At 38.3% G+C, this 24,795-nt stretch overlaps 1 long non-coding RNA gene across 2 annotated transcripts; it reads right to left on the bottom strand.

Moving 5' to 3' along the window:
* Window positions 1-1,738: 1,738 nt before the first annotated feature.
* LOC113063353 (uncharacterized) lies at window positions 1,739-24,483 on the bottom strand. 2 transcript variants are annotated; one of them, XR_003278678.1, is made up of 3 exons: window positions 24,079-24,483; window positions 9,157-9,217; window positions 1,739-2,117 (listed from the first exon to the last, which is right to left on the bottom strand). It is a non-coding gene; the product is annotated as an uncharacterized LOC113063353 (long non-coding RNA). The 2 variants fall into 2 exon arrangements; XR_003278680.1 differs by lacking the exon at window positions 24,079-24,483 and adding an exon at window positions 22,025-23,164.
* Between the last annotated feature and the right edge of the window lie 312 nt (window positions 24,484-24,795).

The raw sequence follows: 24,795 nt of genomic DNA, 5'->3' as shown, positions 1-24,795 counted from the left end.
CACTCACAACTGGTGCTTCTGTCTCTTTTTTCGTGACAAGAACCATAGTTTATTTAAAAGCAGAATGTCTTTATGACCACATCTAACGTGAGATGTTTCAGATGCACGCTCCAGCTTTACTTCAGTGTCAAGCGCAAGTCAGACGAGTGCGAAAAACGGTACTGAGCTCTTCAATTGCACGCACAAAGGCACCAGCGCGTGCTTGAAGCCTGTAACATTTCGTATCAAATCACAAAAGAAACTACGAGCATGCAATGTCGTAGTAGTTATGTCGTCAGTTAAGTTGTGAAGTTACCAAAAAGCCAATTAAAGCTGCCTTAAAACTGTGCATGTACGTAATTGTTACATGAGTCACATTTAAGAACATGTCTTGGGAATGCGGTGGTTTTCCAAATTGTCCTGGAGAAGCCCAGCATCTCAGCGTCTCCCTCATCTAACACACCAGATTCAACTCATTAGAGACTTTAAGAACTGAATTGGGTCAGAAACAGGTGAGATCGTCATGTTTAGATCGTCAGGTGTCAGATCGTCATGTTTATCATCTGACAGCAAACAAAAAAAAACCCCAGATAAACAGCTGGTGTGATGTCTGGTAATCAATGATCAAAAAAAAAAAAAAAAAAAAAGAGGAAATCAATAACTTTTGTAGCTTTAAGTATTCATCTATACTCATCTATTTTTTGATTAATCAGTTAATATTTTTAATCAATTGACAGCACTAAAATTAACACCTGCAGCCAGTCAGTTCTGCAAAGCACTCATTCAGCCATTTATATAGTATTAAAGGCATAGCAGCAAAACATATGCCATTTAATTCTAAAGGTCAGAAAGGTGAAAGATAGAAAATGGTCTTGTAAAACTATAACAAAAATGATCAAGTCAAGTCAAGTCAAGCTTTATTGTCAATTATGACTGTTTTCAACCTTTTCAAACATTATAAGCAGACCACAGGGAAATAAAAAGAATAAAATGATAATATAATTTATGATATGACCCCTTTAAAAGCACACAAAATTCTTGCCACTATCTGAGCCTCAAGCTTGGCTATCTTTCCTGGACAGTGTCAACAGCAAACCCATATGTCATTTAATATGAAGGTCTGTGAAGCATGCACTTGAGTGTATTTGACAGGAAAGTAAAAAAAAAAAAAAAAACAATCTGATTTTAGGAGTGTGGCTGTTTCCAGTTGACTGCATCGGCAGCTGAGTAGCTCTGCAGTGACCCGTGTGTGTGTGTATTTGTGTGTGTGTGTGTGGACAGGGTACAGACTGCCTTCAGAGAAATGGTCATGGGGCAACTCTCAGCTGCCCTGTATTGTTGCTGCAAACACACAAAGCACACAGCCTGGCCCTCCAGCTGGCCCCGTGCCCCCTCCCTGTGGCCCTGTCCTCTCTCTCGATCTCATTCTTTCTGTCTTTCTGCTTCTCTTGCTCTGCGTTTGTTCTGATAACTGTGACCCTGCTCTCTGTATCATCACTTCACCTCCTCCCACTAAAAAAATGCCAACCAGCTTGCTCCTTTCTTTTTGGGAACATACACATTAGTGAAGTTTTGAAAGTGAAAATCCTGAAAATCCTGAAAATCATTCCCAAAATTGAGATAAGTGACAGAGAAACTAGGAAAAAAAAACACATTTAGCCTGATTGGTATTAGCTATTTTCACATTACATTAACAATTAGCAGTCAACATTAGCAGTAGCATATACTGTACATGACCTTTTGCTCTCTCTCCCAATGGTGAAGGTCCGATCTGGCCACTTAGTTTTATGGCTGACTGGCTGATGGCTGTTCTGCCGGACTGGGATGGGGCACTTCATTGGCTGACTGTTATAGTGTAGCCATGGAAACTACTAGCCCATGATAACCATGATTAGAGGTGTCATGATGAAACAATACGGCACAGAGCGATAATGTGTCTTTGATGAGCACATCCCAGCCATTGTGAAGCAGTAATTGATTTGTTTACCAATACGGCAGTCTTGGCTTGTGTCGGTCGACAACAATGGGGTGTACGGATATAGAAAAGGAGTAAAAATAGGAACTGACCTATAAAGGATGTGAAAGAGATGAGTGCTGCTTGTCTTCAGACCACAAACCCATTGGTGAGCAGATGAACCCTGGGGTAGAAGAGCAGAGGAAAGGAGAGAAGTGAACAAAACAAAAAAGGAAGGAGGAAGACGTTGAAGAAATTGAAAAATCTAAATTAATTTACTCACCTTTTTTTTCTTTCAAAACCTATATGACTTTTTCTTCTATGAAAAACAAAAGGAGACATTTTGAAGAATGTTCACACTGTTTTTTGTATGGAAAACAGTGTGAACTTTCTTTAAATCATTTTGTGTTCTATGGAAGAAAGAAATCATACGAGCTTAAAAAGGCATGAGATATGACAGAATTTTTACATTTTCTTGAACCCTCTCTTTAAATATTGAACAGGTATCCAGAAACAGATTGAAATACATCCACAGAGACCTTTTCAACAGGTGGGAAAGAAATACACATACACACACATACACACACATGTGTTTGGGGGGTTGAGTGCATGTGCGTGTTCACCTGCGTGTTAAGAGCTCTGTTCTAATCTTTATGGTAATAAACTCTGGCGGCTACTTGGCTGCCGGCACTGCAGATCAGGCTTTAATAGAAAGTAAATGTGTTTGCTGAGAAAGGGGAAGAGTCACTTGAAATGGGACTAATGTATTCCTTATTGAGTTGAGTGAGTGAGTGTGTGAGTGTGTGTGTGTGTGTGTGTGTGTGTGTGTGTGTTGGTACCGGGTCAAGTGAAGTAGGGTGGCGCTTATGAGCCTCTCAACTAGCAGCAATCACACAAACACATACAACTTGTAACCTGACACACAATTTGGGTCATTCAGATTGAACATTTTTATTAATTATTGGTGTTCGCTAAGGCAAGCATTGCCAATATGACTGCTTATACATAGCAAAGAGTTTTTTTGTTTTTTTTTTTCAATACCACGCCACAATAAAATGATACCTCAAACTGTTCGAGGACAGGTGTGCTATTATTTTTGATCAGACTTGACAACCAACCAAAACACCCTACCATTATTGTGATGACTTTCACACGGTCAAATATTTGCGAATTTTCATGGGTCAAATCCAGTCATTGCATAGAAATCTACACATTTGGGAATTTAGTGAGGGACAGATTTTGAAGGACCAGTGTGTTCAAGTTGGTCACTGTGAACTGTGCTTCATATCACTACACTACTGACAACAGACGATCAACCTTTTTGCTTGTGAAATTGTACAATATTTGATTGAAGATGACTCTGAGCTCATCAAATCAAAGCTTAAAAATAAAAATCTCTATAAAATAAGTATTAAATGAACCTATGGTGTGGTAAATGATTTTTTTAATATAAAACTAATCAATTGCCTCCCAATGAATACATGGTCATACTAACTGCTTACATAATAATTAATATTTTGAGATGTCAACTAGCCATACTGGTTTTCATATTTCAAAGGTATTTACATGGCACTCTACAAATAATTTACCATGGCGCCTGTCCAAAAATCCACACCAATGTCATGGTACCAAGTATCTTCTAGTCACGCTACACTCCTCCACAGTCTCTGCCTTTATCTCACGGTCACATAAACTTCACTCAGACAGAAAAACAACATCAAGCATGTGCACACAAGATGCTCTCTATTATGCACACTCATGATTCACACAAAGCAAATGTACACTAGACAAAGTGCACAAGGTCTTAACCAGCAAACGGGGATCTATTCACTCCTGTTTAAAAAGGTCACCATTTTCTCTGGCTAAGCGCCCTGTGTCTACTGATAATTTTATGCATAAACAAATGGCAAATTTGTGCCACATAAATATGTATTAGCAATTAATAATGTCCCGCGTCTGTGGCGATGCCAGGTGCATGCGAAATCAGCACGGGCACTCTGCAGCGCTGGTGCCTTTGTTTTCCTCTAGCTCTCTCAGGGTTGCCACAATAGGCGCACAATAGATGCACAATGGGCACCCGTAACAGGGCACCGTGCCCCTGAGACAAGCCAGGCTCCCTGAATGAAGCCACCATCACCTGGGCAGAGCCAAAACAATGCAGGCATCACCAGACAGCTACGGGGGTATTATTGAATTAGCAGCCGCGTTGTGATTAAGGGTTTAGAGGGGCATTTAGTGGTTTTGCTTTTTAAGTAATGATGAATTTGATGACTGAGGCAGCCAGGGATCCACGTGTGTGTGTGTGTGTGTGTTTGAAAGAGAGATTGAATATAAAAACACACGGCCGCACTCACATGCACACACACCTGTTCATCAGCAGAAACACCTGGAGGCCGTCTGTCCCATTTTTACCTTGATGTCACAGAGATCTCTATGTCAGTGAGAGCGGTAATGTGCGCGTGCACGCTGCTACTCAAATAAACAGATCTGTTAGGCAGGGCAGGATCTTTCGGGACATCACAATGCCATTATTGTCTCACTCAGACAGAGATCAGGGACGAGACGGACAGAAAGCGCAGCTCCTCTTTTTCTCTAGTGTTTAATAGGATCAGATAAACACAATGGTTCTGATAAAGTGCCCGGCTAACATCATACTGAGATTGAGAGAGAGAGAGGGAATTAAAGGGTAGAATGGGGGATTGCGAAAGCATTTGTATCAGACATAGCGGATGACAGTGGGGCTTATTTAGGGAAAGAAGAGGATTACCAGCCGCCAGCCTGCGGTTGTGCGCCGCTTCGACTCTCTATAATCACTGCGATCATAAGACCAGCACAATTCAGCTCTGCTAATAATGCACACACACATCTGCCTATTCATTTCAGCTCTAATGCAATAATAACCCTGAAACATCTGGTAATGAAACTCGCTGGAATCAAGATGGGCGGATTTGGCGACATCTGTCCCTCCGCTGGCTCCAACCTGTTCTGGGTCTTCAGGCTTAAAGGAAATATGAAATCAATAGTGACCTTGTCAAAATTACTAAATTTGTCCTAATGTACACTTTTGGTTTTATGGTGCACAATTAATCGGCATATCTTTTTCTGAAGAAAACTAAATGCATTAGTTTTCTCTTACTGTCAGATATCATAACATCCCCTTATTTCTGAAACGACTTTCTTTTTCTGATGACATCATCTAGGCCATGCAGGTTATTGGATAATGTTAAACATTGGCATAAAACATCTTTACCAAAACCATTTTACTTCTGTAATCTTGTGCATTAATGAGTAAAGCGCTATATAAAAGCAGAATTTTTGTTTTTTTTTAATAAATGTTAAAAATCTGCGCAATAAATAAGGTAGTCCATTCTAGTATGGTACGCCTACTTTTCACTTTATCATCATTGAATATTCTGAAAAAAAGGTCACCTTAGAGGAGTGGGTAAAGTGGGTTATGCTGATCTAAGCACTGAAATAAACCAAGATTGAGGTACACATACCAAAAAACACACAATGGTTACCAAAAGTCAGAGGGCTGGAGTGCCCCAGACCTTCAGTGTTCAATTACCTGAGCACCTCCACCCCCTTCCTCTAGAATCCCTTAGCTGATCTGAGGCTGCGAAGGCGACTTCCTGTCCCACTCCACAGGGTTCATATAGGAGGGGAAGAAGGAATGACACGGTGCCTATGAAAGAGCCATTGTTCACCGAGGTGGTCCTGGTACTGTGTGAGGGGAGGTGGCTAATCACAAGGCGGTCAACAGCACAGGGGTAAATATTTATCTGCTTGGATGTAAACAACGGATCATGTAATTTAGCAACAGAACGTTCCTTCCTGCTTGGTGATGATGTTTAGTCTTGGGTAGTGGAGGCGAGGGGTGTTAGTCAACCTGCTCATCTCGAACACAGCGGTGGTTGATTATCAATGACACATCTTCACACTAAAACTGACACTCTTTAAGTGTGCAGGCAACTAAAGTTCGCTAAACTATAAATATTATGATGATGATGATTTTCACTATACGGAATAGGTTTTAAAACCTACTGGTAATGCAAGCAGACAGTTTAAAGATGAGTTTGCTGTTTAATGTGTCATGTGGTGATGTTTAATTCCTGCTGCCTTGGTAACTGGTGGGCCAAACCACTTATTATCTCAATTAAAGATAATGTTCCTACATAGAGATACGTACCCACTGGTCACTAATTTCAACATTTGAATAATTTTCTATAAAAAAAAAACACTTAATTGCTAACTATAGTAGACTGCAAAAATTCTACAGTACAGTAAAAATCTGAAAACGTGTTAACTTAGTTGAAATTGTGGTTTAACAGCACATTACATACAATTTTACTGTAAAATACTGTGGAAAGGTTTTTTTTTTTTTTTTTTTTTGCAAGTAAGAATGATGGATTACCATATAATTCACAGTAAAAAAAACTAAACAAAACAACAACCAGAAAACCTGTAAAATTATATTCCCAGAAGTTCCTGTATGACAAAAAATTTTTTATATAAACAATTTAGTTGATTTTTTTGTTCGTTATTAATATATGTACAGTAAGGTGTTTCATGTTAAATGTGTATTCTAAAGTTATTGTTTCTTGTTTTATTTTAGTTTATTATGTTTTATATAATTTAATGTTATCATTATTATTATTATTATTTTAGTGTTTCATGCTATCCTGGTGGTGTTTTATCTTTGTGTACATGACCCTGTGCATCATCTACTATTTATACACGAGTTTTTAACTGTGCACACTGATATAAATGTCTTAGCATTAATGAGTTAAAAAACACTTTTTCCATTTACACACACACACCACAAATGAAAACTGTCATCATCCTCATATCCTTCTAAACCTGTAGTTTCTTTTTCATGTTGAACATAAAAGAAGATATTTTGAAGAACGCTGGCAATCAAACTGTTGATGGTCCCCACTGACTTCCACAGTAATCCTTTGCCTACTATGGAAGTCAATGGGGACCAAAAACTGTTTGGTTCTGTAAATTCTCATAATATCTTCTTATGTGTTCAACATAAGAAAGAAACTTATACAGGTTTGGAACGACATGAGGGTGAGCAAATGACGACAATTGTTTCATCTTTGGGTGAACTATTCCTTTAAGTACTGCAAGAACAACAACAAAAAAATCTTACAAAACACTTGCCACACACTTGTTGACTTCCTATTGCCGTATTTGTGCTCCAATCCCTTGCAACCTGACCCTGGTAAACAGCTCTACAGCGTCAGTGATGTAAGTAATGACCAACAGGCCAGGAAGGACACAAACCACCCAAGATTACAATTTCTTCTCCTTAAAGATGCTTCTAGATTTAACCATGCAAACCTCATGGTGTTGCTATCAGGTTTCTGTGGTCTTCTGGGTGGTTGATTACTGGTTTAAGTTAAAACAGTCTGCCCTGGGACGATTTACACCTTTTCTACGAATGGATGTGAGCTGTCATTACAGATGCCATGATGCTCAGTGACAGGGTAAAGTAAATGCAACACTTAAAATAGTGTCTGTTTGACAAGCTCAATTAAACCACCAAAATGAAAGCCACGAAAGCCCTTATGTATGCATTCATCTTTCTGTCAAGATCTTTATCCGCATACATATTTCACTTCCTCTGTCTGCCTAAAAGAGTTTCTCCTCTTATATATTCTTTCTTTCTATCTATCAATCTCATCTCCTCCTCTGCTATTTCTCTTCTCTTCTGACTTAATTTTTTCTCACTGGCCTCCTCCTCACCTCTACTTCTCCTTCCTTTCTCCGTTCCTTTATCTTCTCACCATCTCCATTCTTCCTCCTTTTGTGTAACCAAAACATTATGTTCTTCCCATTCTCTCTTGTTTTTCCCCTCTCCTGTCTGTGTGTTGGTGCATGTGAGTACAGCGCTGATGTTTGGGACTTTCTGTGAGCTGACAGCCATTTAACATTATGAATTGCAGTCTGTATGCTGAAGCATGAGTAAAATAGTCACACACTTATTTCAATGAGGATATACAATAATGTTCTTAAACACGATCATAAAAAAATTTGGGGGCAGTTAGATTTTTTCTCTCATTATAAGTCTTATTTTAAAGTCTCATCAAGGCTATATTTATTTTATAAATAATAATAATAACTAAAAAATATTACAATTTAAATTATTCATTTTCAGAAGCCATTACTCCTCTTTTCGGAGTCACATGATTCTTTAGAAATTATTCTAATATGCTGATTTGGTGTTTAATTTCTAATTTTCAGTTTTGAAAATAATTGCCCTGCTTTATGTTGAATAAAATTACTAACTGCCTTCCCGACCTCAATATTTATTTTTTTATTAAAAAACAAATAAAATAACCTATGGCAAAGAAAAAAACAAAGCAATTAAAAAAACTGTCCTGTTCCAGATTTGCTTACTCACAACACTTGGGTTTGGATATTATATAAAATGGTTAAAAGACTGTAAATAGTGTTTAACCATAAATATGTGCGAATAATTTTTACTCATCAGGACATCTCAAAAGGGATGTTTTGTCAGCTTTGGCTCTGTTCTGAGAACAGTTATGTCCCCACAGTATAAGCTAAACCAAGAGATGCAAAGCCCACAGTACACACAGTCAAACAAAGGTCTGTAAAAGGAATGAGAAGATCAGAAACTCGTGAAAAACAACGATGGCAAACACAAACATGGCTGGAATGTGGTGTTCGGAGTTCTTCAGGAAGCTTTACAATGCTGCTTATTGTGCTGAATTTAAGTAGCAGATGTTGTTATTGATGTCATAATGAGATAAAAGCTTCCAAATGACTGTCTCCGAGGTATAAAAAAAGCGAAATATAATTGGAATAAACATAAAAAATTAATACATTCTTGACCTTAAAAAACAAGAGGGTGAAAGTACATCTCTGCCCCATATTCGCAGACACGCACTCGGGAAATATGAGGTCTGTGTGCTGAAGTGACCTTTATTCAGGGTCAGGTCATAAAAATAATGTCAAATAAAAATAATCGCCTAACCCTAAATATAACCCTCACATAAACCTTCCTGGATTTTGTAGTATTTTGTATGTAAATTCCCATTGGCCTTAAAACAGCGTTAAGCAGGACCTACAGTACAACCAGATGTAAAGGAAACGTGTGTGTCTATGTGGACAGAAATCAGGTACAATGGCCTGTTCAAAAATAGCCAGCTGATATGCTGTTTGTGGTCGTGACCGGCGGTGGGTCCTTTTACCTGCTGGGATCTCCTCCCACCCTGTCTGAGTCCCTCTATAGAGGCTGCGTCTCTTCGGTCCCTGGTAGAGAAAAGAACAGACAGACAGCGACTCTGATCAATACCAGCGCCTCCTCTTTGTGGCTGAAATCAAAACCTTTTGAGGAGAATATTCCTTTTTTTGAAAGACGCGGTGACGTCAATAGATTCAGGTAACTGACTCGCTATGTGGAGGAGAATGCTTGAGAGAATGAAAGCAAGGTTTTCATACACTTCTTTGGTCTGGTTTATGGATTTATTTTCTTTTAACTGTGTGCACCCCTCAAATGTCCAAAATGCTATCTTAGACCAATTCAAATCTACTCACAACACAGTTGAACAAGTATGAGGAATGATCACTTTTTAGTTTTGTAAGCAGTAGGCCAGTGTAAAATCTGAAGCCTCATTTTCTATTTAATTTATATTTCTGGTACAATTGTATAAACTAAACCAAAGACAGTTTTACAATTTTTTTTTTTTTTTTTTAAATCAATACTTTTATTCAGCAAGGTTGCATTAAACTAATAAAAAGTAAGAGTACAGTTCATATGTGACAAAAGATTTCTATTTCAAAGAATCCTGAATAAAAAGTCTCATCATTTTCACAAAAATATGAACTTTTTTCCACATGGAAATATGTGTTATTTGAACACCAAATCAGTATACAGAGCGATTTATGAAGGATCATGTGACATTGAAGACTGCAATAATGGTTTCTGAAAATTCAGCATTTCCATCACAGAAATAAATTACATTTTAATATATATTATAACAGAAAATTTATTTTAAATTGTAAAAATATTTAATATATTTTTGATCAAATGCACACAGCCTTTATGAGCTATATATATTTCTCATTAATGCAATTATCTAATCACATGGCAGTTGCTTCAATGCATTTAGGGGTGTGGTCCTGGTCAAGACAATCTCCTTAACTCCAAACTGAATGTCAGAATGGAAAAGAAAGGTGATTTAAGCAATTTTGAGCGTGGCATGGATGTTGGTGCCAGGCGGGCCGGTCTGAGTATTTCACTATCTGCTCAGTTACTGGGATTTTGACGCACAACCATTTCTAGGGTTTACAAAGAATGGTGTGAAAAGGGAAAAACATCCAGTATGTGGCAGTCCTGTGGGCGAAAATGCCTTGTTGATTCGACTGATTCAAGCTGATAGAAGAGCAACTTTGACTGAAATAACCACTCGTTACAACCGAGGTATGCAGCAAAGCATTTGTGAAGCCACAACACGCACAACCTTGAGGCAGATGGGCTACAACATCAGAAGAACCCACCAGGTACCAATCATCTCCACTACAAACAGGAAAAAGAGGCTACAATTTGCACAAGCTCACCAAAATTGGACAGTTGAAGACTGGAAAAATGTTGCTTGGTCTGACGAGTCTTGATTTCGGTTGAGACATTCAGACGGTATAGTCAGAATTTGGCGTTAACAGAATGAGAACATGGATCCATCATGCCTTGTTAAATCTGTGCAGGCTGGTGGCGGTGGTGTAATGGTGTGGGGGATGTTTTCTTGGCACACTTAAGGCCCCTTAGTGCCAATTGGGTATCATTTAAATGCCACGGCCTACCTGAGCATTGTTTCTGACCATGTCCATCCCTTTATGACCACCATGTTCCCCTGCTCTGATGGCTACTTCCAGCAGGATAATGCATCATGTCACAAAGCTTGCATCATTTCACATTGGTTTCTTGAACATGATAATGAGTTCACTGTAGTATAATGACCCCCACAGTCACCAGTTCTCAACCCAATAGAGCATCTTTGGGATGTGGTGGAATGGGAGCTTCGTGCCCTGGATGTGCATCCCACAAATCTCCATCAACTGCAAGATGCTATCCTATCAACATGGCCCAACATTTCTAAAGAATGCTTTCAGCACCTTGTTGAATCAATGCCACGTAGAATTAAGGCAGCTCTGAAGGAGAAAGGGGGTCAAACACAATATTAGTATGGTGTTCCTAATAATCCTTCAGGTGAGTGTATATATAAAATCTGGCAAGTGTTTGGAATAATAATAAAAATACATATATTTAAAAAAATAATGGAATAGTATAAGCAGGCAAATATAAAATCTTTTGGAATTTATCTGCTGAAAAAAATAACAAAAAAGCAATTTTGCTGAATTTATTTAAATATTCTAAAATCATTCTAAAACAATTGATTACATATAGCTTTATGAATGACAGGCTCCCCAATATTCTGTGTGGGCCTGTTTATAGTACATTTATTAGAGGGTCAATCCCATTGGAGCAACCTCTTGATCAAGGGCACAATGGTGATGTTCTGGCCTCTCAGTTACTGTAAATGACCACTAGCCCACACCAGCCCAAATCTCCCCAATCTCTCCGTGTTGAATCTCAACCCCTGCTCTATTTGATCTAGGCTGTGTGCAGGTGTCTCTCGTGTTTACCACTGGAGAATAAGGCAGGTTAGACAAGAACAAACATATCAGCGGTGCCGAATCCCACCGACCCCTCCTCTCTCGAAGACTCATTTTAATTCCATCTCAGCATGGTAACAAACACTCGTTAAAGCAGATTAATTCCACAAGAGGATTACGCTCCATATTAGATAATGAAAGAGAGAGAGCGAGGGAAAGAAAGAGAAAATAATCATGTAAAGGGATAGATGGTGTGCATTTGATCCTGGGAACAGAAAGCTAATCCAGGTGTAACACATGTAGAGGAGTGTGTGAGAGAGGGAATGTGCACAGTGGTATTAGGAACAGCTGGCGTCGGTTTAGCCTCTTTGTCTTCATTGACATTGGAAGGACGACAACAACAACACTGACCCACAAAATGGGAAGTCGGATGACAGTTGCTGCTATTGACACACTGCTTTTAGATGTGTGTGTATGAGACGCTGTGACTCACAGCTTGCACGGTGTTGCACTGTTAATGTGGTGGCGGTTCTGGCACATCTGGGCTATTTTCTCCAGTATGTGTCTGAAGACAGTGTGAAAAATCTCAGGGAGGAAAAGTGAGTGTAGGCCGCTGTGAGATCGGTTCCTCAGGTTAGAGGGCCATTTTTCAAATGCCAGCAGCTTATCTCGACTGTCACAGGCTAAACGTGTCTGTTTGTGACATTACAAGAACAAGTGTAAGTCTCCCGAGTTCAGCCACACAGCCGATTCGGTTCCCGCATTCTCATCGTTCTGAAGTGTTACACAAAGCTCTGTCAGGGGGAAGTCCATCTCTAAATCAATTACGGCAGTTAGTTGGAAGCTAAGAGTGAAAGAATGCAAAGAGCCACAAGCCAGTTCCATAACACGGGTTAAGTTTGTATTCGATCTCAATCATGATCAAAAATCAGCTTACAAATAAGTCCTAATAAAGAAAACGGCTTTACAAGATTTAGAAATTAGCTTACATGCAGAGCAGAATGCAGATATGCCATTTGGGGTTTGCTTAAGCAGTGTTTTTCTGGGTTTAAAAATAAAACAGTTTAAGATACATTACCAATTAAAAAAATGTAGGGTTGTAAGATTTTTTATGTTTTTGATAAAAGTATATTATGCTCACCAAGCCTCGATTTATTTGAGTAAAAACAAATATTATGAAATTTTATTCGAATAACTTTTATATTAACAGTATAAATGTCACTTTTTGGACTCGAAGTAATAATAATAATTACAAATCTGTATTAATGTATTTTACTCACAGTGTATTAACATACACACTGTAATAGTCAACATGAAATGATGTTCATAAGTCAGTTTACTTCCGTAATCCGATGTTGGATGTTGCCTGAGGGAAAAAAATGGCAGGAATTGGTCCAAATGTAAAACCTGGATGTTACTTGTCAGAATAAAGCCATCCATGCTGGTAAAAGACTGTGAATTTAAATGTCTTCAATATTAAAATGGATGCATAAATACACAATACAAAGTTTAAGATGTTTCTTTTCTCAGGAATAGGCCACCACACCTCTTTAAATCCCACCCACTCGGCAGAAAAACATACAAAGCCCAAGTAATCAAATAAAGACCTCCTGCCTCATGTCAGGCCCATATCCCCGGATGAGTGAGGGAATGCACAAGCCAGGCAGAAATAATCAAATCAAGAAGAAGGCCTATCCGGCACAAATGGAAAGTTTCCTGTCAGACGAAGTTCGCTTTCCATCATGTCTGTCAGATTTCACGGTTTGAGATAAAGGCTCCGAGACAAAATCCCTGACTCACTTATAGAAAACACAATCAGGATGTACAGTTTCCTCTGTATTATGGTAAAAATGTAATTCATTCTGTATCACCCCAGTTCATTAATCACAAACTGAACAGGAGAAGGTCAGAAAACCACAAGGAAAATGACAACAATATTATCTCAGACCTGCAACGGTCGGTTTCTTATGCAGATTTTTCCAGTCAGACTGCATCTCACTCCTGTTAGGGACAGTTCACCCAAAAATGATTTCAGTTACCTTTTATTTGCCCTCATGTCTTCCAAAACTCCTATGACTTTCTTTCATCTGTGGAAAATAAGTTACATAAGCTGTTCTTTTTTATTCATACAATGTAAGGTTTTAGATTTTAGCTTTTGTGACCGTTTTGTGACAGTTTCGTTGTAAAGGAATAAAGCAGCATGAGCATTATCATATCTCCTTTTTTGTTCAACAGAAGAAAGTCAGATGCATGGGTGTGGGACAATGCAAGTGTGAGAAAATGATGACAGACACTTCATTTTTGAGAGAACTGCACCTTTAAATACACTCGTTCACACAGCAGACTGTGCTAACGTCGACATATGTGACCGAATCCAGACAAATGTTCTTTCTGCATCGCACAAACTCTGAAAGAAAGATACGCTGTCAAGACACAGAGAGAGAGAGATACTGAGCACGCTGAGAAAATGTAGCGGTAACTAATTGTTATCATTACACATGTTTGAAAAGTGTTTTCAAACAAGTAATCAAAGTCTGCCACTGTAATTAGCAGACACAGCAGTGAGTGTGTTTCCCTCCACTGTTCTTTTCAAACTGAAAGGCATTAGATATATCAGATCCTTTTCCCCAACGGAACAAAAACCTGTACACCGCGTGCATTGTGAGGGAGAGACAGCTTGACTGAAAACAAACTGACACAAACCATTTGAAGCAGAAAAGAAACACAACAACCTGTCAAGAGCAAAATGCCTCTAATTTTTCTGTCATCTGCCAGCAGTTTAACAAGAGAGGAGCGTTTCTACCCCCTCAATTTTCCCCCTGGCCATTTACACACACTGAGAACCAAACAAGAGGATGGGAGGGGAAGAAATCTGCTCGTTTTCTTTCTCTCTCCCTCTCTTTCTTTCTTTCTTTCTTTCTTTCTTTCTTCTCCCCTATATTTTTCACTTTCCTTCTATTCATCTCATCCTTTTTACTCTTAACATTTTCTTTTCGACTCACCACGACACCATCATTGGAAGAGTGTGGAGTTTGTCATTATCCCAATGACTTCAATCTTTTGATTCCGTTCGCGAAAAAGATCCACTCAGATTCGTTTACTTCTGATTCATTTCTGTAGGTTACACCAGTAAGTGCCAACCAATGAGAGTCAATTCACTGAATCATTTGCTTAACTCTATATTTTTTCATTAAAACAGATTTATGAAGATTCTAAGCAGTTTAAATAAATGCATCTGAAAATATGATTACATAAAATGCAATTTTTTTAAGTGCAGATATCGTAACATTTCATTTAGGAATGACAGACAAATATGCCTCATATTAAATTTATTCATTTATAAACTCTGAAACCCACATCAGTATTGTTGTTGTTAAACTAAAAAGTTAAAATATAGATATTTCAGTTATATTTAGTTGGATTTATTAACCAATACTAATATATATATATTTCTTTTTTTTAATAAAAAGTATTTCCTTGACATCTAACTTAAAATAAGTTAAAACCGAAGCACTAAAATTACTAAAACAGAAAAAAAAATTATATAAATAAAAAAAAAACTTAATAGAAATAAAAGCTAATACAAATAATGAGCAAATATAAAAATGACTAAAACCTAAACTAAAATTTAACAATATAAACTAATTCAAAATATTCATAAATACTACACACAAGTTCAAATCCTGACCCTTTCTTGATCCCGCCCCATCTCTCTCCCACTACGCTTCCTATCAGCTTTGATCCGTCTCATCATAATAAAGGTGAACTTGCCAAAATATAAATTATTCTTAATTTTTTATTTTTTAAAGATGATCAAGCTGAGTTAAAAAAACAACATGCTTCACTTTCAATCAACTGTTTTGCAGATCCTTGTTTACGTCCTTTTTTTCCCCCCGTCTCATTCAATGCTGCTTCAATTCTGATTTAGACTCAAAACATGACGACATGTTCAGTAAAGAGAGTTTTTGTTTAGTATGTTCATTCAGTTAAATGATTCTTTGCACAGCCCGCACTTGACTTGTTGTTCATAACATATTGTCATGCGTCTTGTCAAGGGGGGGTTACCGTGATCCCTATGGTGCAGGGGTTTGCTCACAAGGCAGGATAGAGTTCTTGTGTTTATGTTCCAGGGGCACAGATACACTAATGCTGTGGTCTTCTGACTGCACTGGAGACAGTGTTTATGTTAAAGGCTGTTGCTTGTCTTTCTTAAGCACATTACACTGACTGCTGCTGTCAGTTTGTGTTACTTTGCCTCTTTAGTGGCGCAGGCAATTGGCTCAGACAACCAAGCAGTGCGGATGAAATATTTAACGCCACACTGTTAAAGGCACAACTCCACCTTTGTCCTGTGAACTAGCTGTTTGTAACATTAGTATCGTGGTGACAATGAGACCTTATGCTGCCGTGATGACGGTGAGCACAAAGTAAGTGTGCAACAGAGTTAAAATAATCATTCAGCAAAAATGAAAGGTCAGTCATCATTTACTTACCCTCATGTTATTTTGAATCTTTTCATCTGTATAATACAAAAGAAGATGTTTAGAAGAATGTTTATGCTGCTCTTTACTATATAACAAAGTGTTTAGAGGCTGTCAAGCTTCAAAAAAAAAAAAAAAAAATAGGATTATGAAAGTGCGCCATATGACTTGACTCAGAGGGCTTACTTTTTTTATGGCACATCTATGCCATAAAACAAATAATATGTTATTTTAGAATCTACACTAGTTACAACAAATGACAGTAAATTTGTGACACTGATTGTGTGAACTTAATGAAATTTCCAACCCGATCTAATGGCAATTCATATTTTACGAGGTGGCTAATTCATATGAATATGTACAACCACTCTCGTAGGAAATCCCACGTATTTGGAGTTCCCCAATTCATATGAATTGGTACTAATGACCTACCCATCACTGGGGTCTAGACAAATCGTGTGACGTCATAAGAATTCGCTATCTCATAAAATACGTACGAATTGGTCATGAGATAGCGTTGAAATTTAATACAAAACAAATGGTTATGCTGATGATATAATGGAAAATGTGGTATGAAATTACAAAATAATGGCTCTTTGAACCTCACTGCATTAAAAAATGATAATTTCTCTCATATACGTTTGGACCACTGAAGGGAAAACTTTGTAAAAAAAAGAAGAGATAAACCATGGGAGAAAAGAGTTAAAGCAATACAACAGACATAATACACAAGACAATTTGTGTACATATGTACAGTATGTGTGTGTTTCATCCAAAGCTCTGGTACAGCTCATGAGCAGCATGAAAACACACTCAACACCTTATATAGGGCAGATTCGCCTGCTGCTCCTATAACTCGTCGGCTGGATTACACCAAATCATAAATTAGAGGAGAAATTTCAGTGATCCAGGAAAACAGGAGTCTAAGTCAGACTGCTCCGATTCTGTCACTACACCACACAGGTTAGCAAGAGCAACAGAGGGGTGCTCAGCCAAAGTGCTCACACCAGCTTCATCTGTCAGCAATATAATACTGGCTGCAGTCCCCTCTCGCTAATAATTAACACACAAACACAACACACACATATACCCTGAAAAAAAAAGATAATGTGGATGACAGTGCTTGTTACCCTTAATGAGGTTACACTTAATGAGTAATTGATTTCTCATGACTGAGTCATCAATATGTAATTAATAGAAGGGTAATGTGTTAAATGTTGGTTCTGTATGGTTCATAGGCAGTGTTCAATCTAATTTTCTTCTTGTTGAGTAAAAATTGCTAGGGCGAACCCATTGGCCACCATAATAAAAAAACATACTATATGCACATTTGCACTACTATATGCATGATGGAACGACAGACAGAAAAACAGAACAACAGACAGACAGCCATATCAATTGTGTGCACGTGTATCTCTATTGATGGGTCAGCTGTGACAGCTTCCATCCTGTCTCCTTAACCTTCCCGGGCCGGCTCGGTGGCAGCGCTGAGGTTTAATCAATGCAATGGAAGTGACATTTAGGGGCAAATCAAATTAGGTGGAAATGGAGGCAAACGGCAGGACTGCATTAAGTGCCGCCCGTATTAACACACAGGTCAGACCCACAGGACTCATCGCACACACGTTGGCCGCCCGCCCATTTACAGGACCCTGTACCAGAGAATATGCATCATGATTAGACACTCACTGACTTGGGATGCAAACAGCAAGATGACTAGTGTGAAATCTGAAGAGGAGACGGCAAACAAACAAACACACACACACACACACGCAGGAAACTGTCTGTAAACAAACATATATAGGCTATACTCACACACAGAATACAACAAAGTAAATTTTGACTAGGAAAAACATTTGGTAACATATGGTAAAAAGTAGTTTAATATTATTTTAATACATACTTTAATACATAATTATTTTTACATACTTCTTCAAATATTTATTTAATACATTTTTATTTTTAAAACATTACAGTAAAAAAAAACATTACTCCATAATTACGTAACATATAACACTTTATGGTATTGAATTACCAGCAAAATAATTATAATGTTATATAGATAATTACTGTATTAAATTGCTTGTAGTCTAACTGATTATAGATGCTTATAGACTCTGGTATTACTGCACACCCTATTAAATATAAGATTTTTTTTGTACACTAAAGAAGGACTGACAACCAGTTTGGCTGCCATATAGCATAACACTGAGCCCATATAACATCCTGTTAAACAAGAGGGAAAAAAGTAAAGGTGACTTTAAACAAGCACTGAGGAATTGGAGAATTGAGCACATGTTCTCCTCTCTCACACACACTGACAGAACAAGAGATGTTCTCTTTTTCACACTGTTTTTCTTTGTGTCTCGCTTCAAAATCCACATGCAGGGCCAAAATACATGAAATATTCATAAAGCGTATAAAAGAGTGCTATCAAACATTCTGATTGTTCAGTGTCTCTGTCTCATGGGCATAAAAAAAGATCACTGGGTCAGGTCAGACTCGTAAAATAAATCACGTATGACGGGAAAAAAGCAGCCTGTAAACGGCTGACTCCATCTCAATTTGCCTGATTGAAAACGGCCTGTCAGACCAAATACTGACAAGCCAAATGGGACTGGAAAAAAAATTAGCAGACAGTCCTAGTGGGCTACGAGAGTAAACGAACAAGTTGCATGAACAGAAACAGAAGTAGTCTGAAAGTCCGGCTCAAGGGTACCAGACCCTCAGGCCCAAACTCACGCTACGGAAAGAGTGTCTCACTTTGAAGGAATGCATGTCAAACTTCCTTCAGTGTCTCTCACTGCTAAAGAAATCCCACTGCATCCAATTGCAGAGAGATGGGAGGGAGTAGTGAGTGAAAGAGTAGGGATGTAGGTAAGCAAAGCTGCTGCAGATACATATGTCTGCATCCTAAGGTAACAAGAACTGCTCATCCGACTTCGTACTGACAGCTGTCAGTGTAAACCATCTCAGAATCTCGTTACACACACACATGTGTGCGGCATGTCAATTAGAAGCCCAGTTTGACCTGAGCAAGACTGATTAGATGCCTCATGTTTGCACCCTGAATGTCAGTTTGATCCAAACCCTACTTCTGAAGAGATAACACACCTGCCCCACTCACCTAAGCAAACAACATCCATCGACTACAATATCTACCTTGTACTAGAGATTGAGGGTTGTGGGTTTTTCCAGTTTTGCCAATGCTGATATCTAGAGAACATGGTGGGCTTTTCTTTTACACTTGATTAGTCATCTAATTTGATTGGCCCCACTGAATTTCAAAAGCACTGAAAATTTCACTCTGCTTGTATCTACTTGCTGCAATTCAGAGAATAGCAGTGCAGTTAGTGGATTTCTTAGTTCACATAGGTCACTGTTTATACTTTTTTTTTCCAGCAAGAAGGTAGTTAAAGGGTTAGTTCACCCAAAAATGAAAATTCTGTCACTAATGACTAACCTTCATGTCGTTACAAACCCGTAAGACCTCCGTTCATCTTCAGAACACTTAAGATATACATTTAGTCCGAGAGCTTTCTGACCCTCCATTGAAAATATACTGTCCATGTCCAGAAAAGTAATAAAAACATCATCAAAGTAGTCCATGTGACATCAGAGGGTAGGTTAGAATTTGTTGAAGCATCGAAAATACATTTTGCTCCAAAAGTATGAAGCTGCTGACATGTTTTCTGGTGCGCCCGATAATAAAGATAACACGTCATCAGCGTCATACGTCAGCAGCGTCGTGAACCCACTCCCAGCAGACCCGGAAGAGAAGACAATGCTGAATAAAGTCATAGTTTTTTTTATTTTTGGACCAAAATGTATTTTCAATGCTTCAACAAACTGTTTTCCGAGGATGAACAGAGGTCTTACGGGTTTGGAACATGAGGGTGAGTCATTAATGACATCATTTTCATTTTTGGGTGAACTAACCCTTTAACACTTCTGCTAATATGATAATCATACATGGTTATTATCGGCTCATGTCAATAATCACAAAATGACCATATATCACTGGTTTGTACACTAAACAATCCAATATAATAAACATCCCAGTTGGTGACAAGACCACGTTTAACACGGAGAAGATCCCTCGAGCACAACCGGGGCAATTTAATTCACAGAGGGCTGAGTTCAATGACCACAATGTCAGAAATAAATTCACTTTCTCAAGCAAAGAGCTCTTTTGTTCCACTCGAACAGTACAGAGGGCACCAGAGAAAATGCGTAAGATAAAGACTCTCTCATAATAGATAAGGTTCCTTTGACAGAAGCCTCCGAGAAGCAGATTCGCCCTTGGCCCAAATGCCCTTTAATGAAAGCCTGTATTATGTCTGCATGAAGTCTCTTAAGGACAGAAGAGCAGGACTAGAAGGAGAAGCAGGCCCCACAGCCACCACCTGAGGATGAGGTCACATCCACATTTACCCACAATCCCCAGCTGCAGGACACAGGCTGGGAGTGCGATGAGCAGTGGCCTTTCTGAAAACGACAGAACATGGGGCGGGCGGTTTGGGGGGGGGGATCCCCGGAACAATACAACAAAAGAGACGGAAAGAAAAAGGAAAAAGAGAAAGGGACAGGCAGACAAAAGTAAGAGCATTCATTAAAAGCCATCAGATTGTCTTCCTGTCCTATCAGCCAGCATCAAAACCATCTGCAATCTAGAGGGGAACTACAAAGTGGATCCTGGGGCCTACAGAAGTGAGGTTTTGATCAGACTAATTAAAAGCCATTTTGTTTTAAACAAACAGACACAACTCTAATTGGCTCTTTTCCATAAGAAAGGGAAGATGTTGAAAGTGAGAGAACGCACAGGGAAGATCAGAGGGACGCTCTCAGGCAGAGGGGCTCTCGCACACTCAAACACACACACAGACACACCAGCTCGATAAAGCCACAGACAAAGAACTTGCACAAACAAACACGTATCAGCTAATACTTACTTCCACGTATTATATCAGTAACAGCTAAAAGAATGTATGATCAAACTTCATGGAATGGTACATCATGCACTCCATAAGCTACAGAGAAATCCCTTACAGTGCAAGACAAAGCTGAACACATATTTATCAAGGGGTTTCACATTTCTACTGTATCACAGAACAAAGGCTTTTTTTTGCGATATTAAGATACATCCTTCAATATAGGGAGCTTAATATGCAGATAACAACTAGAAGAAAGACATTTGTAGGTTGATATTAAAGCATTTCTCTGTTTTAATATCTCGACCAATCCTAACATAACATAATGGCTAAAATAACGGTGCGAGTTTGGTGCAGGTTTGATGAAAATTGGCAGATAGGGGGAGCATTCTGAAAACCCGTTTCAACATTTTTTGTAAAATTTGGTTACACAGGTGGAACAGAATTTACACTCCTCAGTTTAAATGGAAGGAGTTCCTTTGGGTCAATAACAAATAGTTGTGTCCACAATTACATTTATTAATATATTTTAATAATATACATTTCTAATATAATTTATTAATTATTACATGTATTATTTCTATATATATATATACTTTCAAAGTATTTTTACAAACTCATAGATTATCTTTGAAAAAAAAATATATATATATATATATAAATTGCATGATAAAAATGAAAGAATTATTTTATCAATTTACTGAGGGTGTTTTGTTCAGGACAACTGTATCAACTCAGAACAACAACAACAAAAACATTCATAGGTATGTACTGCATTTTTATTTAAAAAAAAAAAGCATCATGACATTATTCACTTTGATATTGTTTTTATATACACTGGGGTCAGAGAGCAAAACTGTTACCAAACACTGTGCAAAGTGGGAATAGTGCTTTTACATACTTCGAGGAATTTCAGGGTAAACAGGGTAAACCATTACACTGACCCAAGACCAGTGCAAAATCCGAATCCTGATCGAAATCATTTAGCATCAACAGCAGTGATGGTCTCAGATCAGTGGTCAGGAGACACTCACTATCAGATCTGAACTCGAGCTCGACCGCAGCAACCGGCCAATGAGTATAGATCCGAAACACCCTCTTGGGACCTGAATGATGCCATACACACTCCAAGAAACACACAAACACAGAGCAAAATAAACAGAATGACCGCCATGGGCATGTGAAAAATAAGCAAGGTTTCACAAAATACCAAAGTAGGTCATTGATTTATTGAGTGCAAAAATCCATAGTATTTTCCCCCTTTTCTCTGGTCTCCAATCTTCCCATAAAGTAGAAAGACAGGATCATAAAAGCGAGGAAAAAGTGACTCGCACGCCAAAGAGATGACATTACATTAGCCACAGCTTCTCATATCCAAGTAACAATGTTCAGTTATCTATATGATAATGGAAGACGTCTGAAACCAAACAATATGAAGATGCACACAATCATGTGGACATAAAAGCCCAAAGCCTTGAGACTAAATCATGTGCGCTGCAATCTGCTCAATAGATGCCTCACGACTTTGTTTGTTTGCTTGCTCTGGGTTGGAAGACAATAAACGCCTCTCGAAAAAAGACAGCAGTTCTCCTTTGTACGCTGGCTGAGACATCAGTTCATGGATTGTGAGATTCAGTCACATTGATATGTATACGGCCACACGGGAAGGACAATAACGGCCTCAATACAGTAAAAACAAAGTGTGCACTGAAGATACAGATCTATATTTACCTACGGCCTCTATATGCAGATGGTTGTGTGAAATCAACCTGGCATGTTGTTCTCTTGTCGTTGCTGGAATTCAGAATCAACAATGGTGTTCTGGAATATGCGTTTTCATAAGAGAGAGAAAATCCAATTTTCATGCCACAAACACCTAATTGGAGTGGATTATTTGTGCCCTATTTGGCAGCGAGACAATAAATATGATGAATTCTTTGCTTTTAAAGTCTGCATGTATCTTTGTCAAAAGTGTTAGGCCTGAGGCTTTTTAAGGTAGAAGTGTAGGAGGGAAATGCACACATTTCAAGACAAGAGAACATGGATAGAAGACTAAAATGAAGATAAAGACAACACAAAAAAAGAGGATAAGCGACAGGAGATAAATATGAAGAGGTGGTAGACAAAGACTTATTTTTACAACGTTTTCTCCAAAACTGCTTGTTAAAGTCATTTTCAACAAGGTCAAAACTTCATTTTATTCATCTAGAAAGATGACATTATAAACCAGGATGGAGCAAAGGTTCTGGAGATGAGTGTTGAAAAATAAAGGGACTGTTGATGGCGCTTGAAAAGGAACTAAGAGAACATATAAAGATGCACAATGTACACACTTCTGTTCAGTTTGTAGTCAGTATTGTTTTTATATATGTGACCCTGGACCACAAAACCAGTCTTAAGTAGTATGGGCATATTTGTAGCAATAGCCAAAAATTGACTGTTTCGGTCAAAATTATAGATTTCTCTTTTATGCCAAAAAATCATTGGGAATGTAAGTAAAGATCATGTTCCATGAAGATATTTTTGTAATTTTCCTACTGTAAATATACTAAAATGTAATTTTTGATTAGTAATATGCATTACTAAGGACTTAATTTGGACAGTTTTAAAAGGCAATTTTCTCTGTTTTTAGATTTTTTTGCACCCTCAGATTCCAGATTTTCAGGTAGCTGTATCTCAGCCAAATATTGCCATTTGAAAATCTGGACAACAAATGTACAACAATATCCTAAAACACCATACATCAATGGAAAGCTTATATTGACCCTTATGACTGGTTTTGTGGTCCAGGGTCACATATATACTTATATGTATTTATTATTTTATTTGTATCTCTACTTTTAAAACTTATTGTATTTATTCATGCTGTTGCTTATAGTTAGACAGATTGTTCTTATTTTCTTTATTTTTATTTGACAGTATAGATTTTGCCTAAACATAGCACATACAGGGTCAGACAGATCACAAAGTGCCTTCAACACACAGGGAACACAGATCCTCCCTCGACAAGATCACAGCAATGGACGCCAACAGCACTAGGGATCTAATCAGCAACTTTCTCAAGTACACGTAGCAAACAGCACCATACCGTTCCTCCCTGTATCTTCATTCCTCTCCGCCCTGTCCGTGGCTTCCTTTCAGACTAGATTCAGGTCAACAGCAACAAACACAGAGAGTGTCCTTTCATCAGGCATTGTTTGGCTTGTGTCTTTCACACTAGGGAAACACAATCAGCGGGTAAGAAGAAAGACAAGGGAGACAGAGAGAGACCACAAAGGGAGCTGATTTTTCTCTTGGCTCATAAAATGTATTATTAATCCAATTTTTACATGGGCCCTTAAATTTGGCTCAACAGGGGAGGGGAAAAAAAACTGGATTGAGCAAATTAATGAGGTAAACGTAATGATCTGAGATGATCAAAGGCAATCGGTGTTGAGCAAGTACAGGCCACCAATTAGGAAAATAAGCCCAGGAACGGACTTAAATATGCACCACGGCAAACGATGAAAGACAGGGTCGGCGGGAACGTACTAATTTCCCTAAACGAAAATAGTTGAGTTATGCAGCAAGATGACTCCGAGTGTGGTGGTTAAGGACAGAGATTAGAGGAGGAACACAGAAACCTTGAAATCCCACAAGACCCCAAGAACAATCCGTTTTGAAAAGGCACAATGAGATGAGCTGCATTCAGCAAACTCTTTTGAACGTAGGCTCGAACGTTGCAAATCTGACACCACAAAACAGAGGTGAAATAAATAAACAGATCAATTCAGTTAAAGTCTTTGTGAATTTTTTTTAATGTTCC

The sequence above is a fragment of the Carassius auratus genome, chromosome 4, assembly GCF_003368295.1.
Source record: "Carassius auratus strain Wakin chromosome 4, ASM336829v1, whole genome shotgun sequence".
NCBI classification, from domain to species: Eukaryota; Metazoa; Chordata; class Actinopteri; order Cypriniformes; family Cyprinidae; genus Carassius; species Carassius auratus.
Note: the sequence above shows the minus strand (reverse complement) of the source record. Positions and strands in the feature narration are given on the sequence as shown.